The sequence below is a fragment of the Capsicum annuum genome, chromosome 12 (assembly GCF_002878395.1).
Source record: "Capsicum annuum cultivar UCD-10X-F1 chromosome 12, UCD10Xv1.1, whole genome shotgun sequence".
NCBI lineage: Eukaryota > Viridiplantae > Streptophyta > Magnoliopsida > Solanales > Solanaceae > Capsicum > Capsicum annuum.
The window spans coordinates 9444029-9449571 of record NC_061122.1 but is presented as its reverse complement, the minus strand read 5'-3'; the positions used below and the strand labels follow the sequence as shown (position 1 = coordinate 9449571).

Sequence of the window (5543 nt, the reverse complement as noted above, 5' to 3'; positions counted from 1 at the left end):
TTAATTTTTTAATACTTGAATGACTTTATAATAATTTTTTAATAATTAGATGACTTATAATAATTATTAGGAGCAATATCATAAAATTACGATTGAAACAATTGAAACAAACATGTTATAAATGTTTATATTATCTTTTTATTAAATATTATATTAATTTTTAATATATAAATAACATATAAAAATTACTTAGTAGTAATATAGTAAACTCATGGAGCAAGCAGCTTAATCGTCGGCACGCAGGACTACGGGAAGCTGCCAAAGCATATATCTTTTATATATATATATATATGGTAAAAACTAATTTAACTTAACTACGGATATACACCAACCATTTTTAAAAAAAAAAGACGCTCTTCATAAAAGTCAACAAGAATAAAATAAATAATTGTTCTCACGTGTTACCGACGACATTACCCATAAAGCAATTATTTTAGTAAGACATATAGGGACAAAATAAATTACATGAGCTAATTGAACTCCAGAAAATTATTAAATATAAGTATCTGCTAAAGTCAAACTAAGTAAATTAGAGGACGTGTTGTAGAATATTGAATCCGAACTCATAATTAATTCTTTTCTATATTTCTATATTATAGAAACACCAGTTTCGACATGGGTGCTACATGTCAAAAAGTTTTCATACTAAGGATATATTAGTCATTTCACTAACTATGCTGTGAGTCATGCCATCCAATTACATACGTGTCGTACATCTGATTAACCTACTAAATATGTGTGACACATATATTTGCCAAACATCTCTACAGAGCCCATGTATCTTTCCTTCAGAGCAAGATGAATTGTTTCAATTTTGCCACTTTTCGAATTTTCTGTTGTATCAGATTTTTGTGAAAGATTATTTCATACTATGCCATTTTCGTTCTTTGATTATCGTTTTTCTTGTATTTTGGGTTGTATTTTCTGAGTTTTACCTGAAGTTTCTTGATTCTAAAAAGACAAAGATTCAATTCGATTATTATATTTTTAGGTAGATTAGATTGGTTGCTTGGGGTTTAATGGAAGAAGAAGACAAAATTATTTTTTCTTATTTCTACTTGGAATGAAGAAACTTTAAAATTAAGTATTACTTTATGTTGGAGGTGGTTATTGAAGAAGACCCAATTCGCTCACTTATGTTAATTTTTTTGTACGTAACTGAAATTTTGTGGGATCTATTGGCTTCTTGGTTTCATGTTTTCCCCAAATTTCACTTTATGTGCTTAAATAGGACATGTTGTTGTTGTCATCATAGATTTGATAATACAGGATGTCGATTTGAAAAATAACTGTTTAATTAAAACAATTGATGTGAAATCCTTGGCAGAATCACTGAAAGATGTTAAAATTTTAACTGTGAATGACTATGCGTTGTTTACCGGAGAAGCAGAAAGGTGACTTGAGACTATTTGTATCATGCGACGGAGAAAATTCAAATGCTAGCAGTGTTCTGTGAACAATTCTGGTAAGTGCTTAGAAACTTTTCTAGAAGTATTAGTGTAAGTAATTGCAAATACTCAAATGGTTGATTGCTTATATTAGCAAAATTAATGCATTGTATATGTTTAGATGTAATGTGGGATTTTTGTTATTTTGTTTTGTATGACTAAAAGGCATACTTGTTAAGTACTTAGAAGGTTTAGAATTTTGATTCTAATTGAATATTAGATGTTTGGGTCTATTTTGCTAATTCTCATTGAGGAGAAAGGAAACATTCTCTTTATACCGCAAATTAGAAATAAGGTTTGCATGCATTTTTATCTTTTTTGGACTTCACTTGTGAAATCATTATGAGACATTGAGTGGTGAAGCCAGGAATTGGCAAAAGGCGTGCAAATTTTCTTATAGACAGTGAGTACCGTATAAGGCCTGCTTGTAAAGTACTTCTATAGAAGGTTCAAAACTTTGATTCCAACTATATATTGGATGTGGTCTATTTTACTTGTTGAAATTGAGAAGAATTAGGAAACAACCTTTCTATCCCGCAAAGTAAGAATAAGGTCCACATACATTTTATCCTTTGTAAATTTCACTTTTGAAATCATAGTGTGAATGGCGGAGATATTTTTATTTTTGCTCATATTTGTCTCCGCAAAACCTAATTCCAATTATAGAGTTAAAATCTTTTTCAGTTTTTCTCGGATATTTATTTATTTTCCTGTAATTTGGTTTCTTTGGGGGGGTTTTAAATTAAGACTGATTTCAAGAAGATATTAAGGATCTTTGTATTCTTTGTAAAGTCTCTGTACATTTATTATACCCTTCCAGTTATGTTGTTATGCCGATTTATTATTATATAATGTGGATTTGGATATTGTTTCTGCACATACTTATTTTCTAATGTTCGTAAATCGCTAATTTTAGTTTGAATGTGTTTATGAATTGCTAAGCTTTATTATTTAGTAATTTTTTGATGTGATCTTACCATTTGCAATAAAATCTTATTGAAATTAACTGCCGCGAAGCAAACTACTAAGGAATCATAGAGAGATTCAACTGAAGCAAGAGGAGAAATAGGTAAGCTACAAGAGACTGGTCAGGAAGTTACTACTGAAATGCGGGTATAAACTAATCATGTTTTGCTTAAATTCCCCAATCAATGCTAATATCATTTTTGCAACGCTCTGTATATGCATTTATATACTGAAAAGTCACCAAGTATTTTGATAGATGATTTTACAGTGCGATGATCTTGGTTCTGTTGTTTGCTTATTTAGTGAGAAAAGAGAGAAACATAGGAGATAGCCAAGCTATTCTGTCAGTTAATACATGTTCCGTCTTCCAAGTACTGAAGCACAAAGGTAATGAGTTATCTCTATTGTATTGATGTTTTGGACCAAACACACGAACGCATACGTTTATTCTTGCCCGAATATAGATTCTGGTTGGGTTTCTATCTCTGGGTTGACCCGAACAACTCCAAAATTCCCTTTCTTCTCAATAACCTAATCCTCATTTAAATTGTCCTAACCCCCCGAAATAAATTAACTCTCCATTCTTCTTCGGCAATCACCGGTACAAAATCCTTCGACTTCTTTGCCAGTAAATCGGTCACACCGAAAAAACAAAAATCTATCACCCAGTGAAAAACAGGTTGAGGAAAGTCGATCGTATATTGTTCTCATCAAAATAAGTCACTGAGTCGACTTGGATAACTTGAGAAAGTCGGACCTAAAATGATCTCTGTGTTTATTTTTCTGAAAATTGATGCGTTTGTAGCTTACTTTGTTTTTTTTTTTTTGTGTGTGTGTGTGTATTAATGCAGTTTGGGGAGTTTTCTAGCTGAGCTGAAAGTTGACAAGAGTAGCAAAGAGTGAATTTTGTGAGAGGAATGAGCTTGAGTTCTCCTCATTCCTACTGGTCACGGTTACTGCTTGCTTGAGAGTGTAAGTCTTCATTATTTTTCCTTTTCTTTTGGAGTACATATGCATTGTTGGTGGATACATTTTTTGCTGCTGCATATCCTAATACTTCTTCACTTAATACTTCTTCATATTTTATGATATTGCAGTTTGGAGGTATTACTTTTGATTGGTTGCATTGGCCACAAGCTCATCAGTCATTCAGCCATTGAGTATAGATAAAATCACTTGATGTGAAAAAAGACATTGATTTGTTGAAGTTGCACGCACGCACACTCCACATCTCTACAATACTTTTGAAGAAAGGTGTAGGGAGAGGTCTCACACCATTAACCATAACTAACATCATGTGTCGTGAAATCTTGAACAAAGAATCTTTGATCGAGGAGATTGTTCAAGAAGCACTGGACTTCGTACTTCTTAGATCAAAGTAAAGATGCATTCCTTGAGACCATCTAACATGTCACGTATCACCGCCTTGATGAAGTTTCCTGTTAACATTGGCATATAGGTGAACATAGGAGGAGAGTCTGCAGACACCTTTCATTTGCATGCATCAACTTCGAAAGAATATCCTGATTCATTGTTTTCAATTGATTTTTTCAGTTAACTGGAAATGACTAGCTAGGTTGTGAGTTAACTGGAAATGACTAGCTAGGTTGTGACCAAGTTTGTCAATTGTCAAAAACTGTAAAGTTTGTTTGTTGTTCAGCTTTCTATGTTGGATTAACTTGAAGTAACAATAGCCTTTTCCTCAAATAATGTTTTATGTTATGAGTATTAATTTGAAGAAACAATACTCTCTCTCTCAAATAATGCTTTATGTTATCGTTTTATTTATAAAAATGTTTACAGGAGTTGAGGTTGTTAACACCAAACTTGTTGGGAAATTGACGTTGGGTCAATGTAGCTTATATATACTCAAAATATTTTAACATTGGGCCCATGCTAATACGGGTTATGCTCCTCTAGTTTTGAATATACAAACGAGTCAAAACATCAAAAAAAAAAAAAAAAAAATACTACATAAAACCCAAATATTACATTAACTAAATACAGATTACACATTAATAGAATAAACGAAGTACCAAACTATATATCTATCTGAAGTACGTTGCTTCCTTATCCCTCTGCCACAAATTAAAATAACATTAGTGTCAAAAAAGAAAAATCAATTTACATAGGGGTAATTGACTTTTTCCAAAACACAATTAATTAAGTTATATATTAGGATTTTTTTTTTTTTGGGGGGGGGGTGTTTTGGGGGGGGTGGGGGGGGGGGGTGGAAGCAAGGCAATAAAAGTCTTTATAATACAATTATTTTAAGAAAACACGTCCAAACTAACGATGGCTAATATTTTTGTAAATCCGATTTAAGTCGATAAATTAATCGAGATACATGCAATCTGACATGGACACAACTGATATTAAAAAAAAATAGAACGTTTTGACTTTTGTATTACCAAAACTCTTTGTAAATTCCTTTACTTTCAATCAGACTAAGAAATACTCGTCAGCCCTTTTATGTCCTAGAATACTTCTATGACCATTTATTCCAATCTTTTTTCAAAGTGAAATTAAAGTAATACGTCAAGATATATATTTTTAATTTCTAGAAAGTAAGAAATAGTCTTACAAATATACCGTTAATTAAATAGTTATATCTAAAAGAGTGTTTTGATTAAATAAAAATTCACTTATAGAAAAAGGGATACCTTTGGAAAAAAGTAATTAACATCTTCTTAATTACGTGAAACACAACTTATTTTGGATCAAAATAAAAAGGTACGTAAAAATATGACTCAATATGGGAGTAACATGTAACGTAAAATCCTCTTTCTATTGTCTAGTAAACGAACAAAATTTAAAGTTCATGACTTGATGTGTTATCCTATACCGATTTTAAATTTATATTATGAGTAATAACAGAATTCACGATCAAGTATTTATAAATATTTAGTAAATTAAACTATGACAAAAAGGGATTTGAACTATATATGATCAATTTCATTTGTAACAAATCAAATAAAGAGCTAGGAACTTCTATTTGTACCTAGTAAAAAGTTTTTAGTTTGTGAAATATTATAAGAGCTATCGAATTCACGTGACTTCAGCTAGTCTAGTATAATATCTGAGAATTTTGACGTCCTTCTTAGTTAGACGTCCTCAACCAAGACGTCG

The 5543-nt window shown here is 31.4% G+C and overlaps 1 long non-coding RNA gene across 2 annotated transcripts; it reads left to right on the top strand.

Moving 5' to 3' along the window:
- The first annotated feature begins 791 nt into the window (after positions 1-791).
- LOC107851388 lies at positions 792-4175 on the top strand. 2 transcript variants are annotated; one of them, XR_007048144.1, is made up of 4 exons: positions 792-1465; positions 2466-2801; positions 3266-3386; positions 3512-4175. It is a non-coding gene; the product is annotated as an uncharacterized LOC107851388 (long non-coding RNA). The 2 variants fall into 2 exon arrangements; XR_007048143.1 differs by lacking the exon at positions 792-1465 and having other exon boundaries at positions 1472-2801.
- The last annotated feature ends 1368 nt before the right edge of the window (positions 4176-5543 follow it).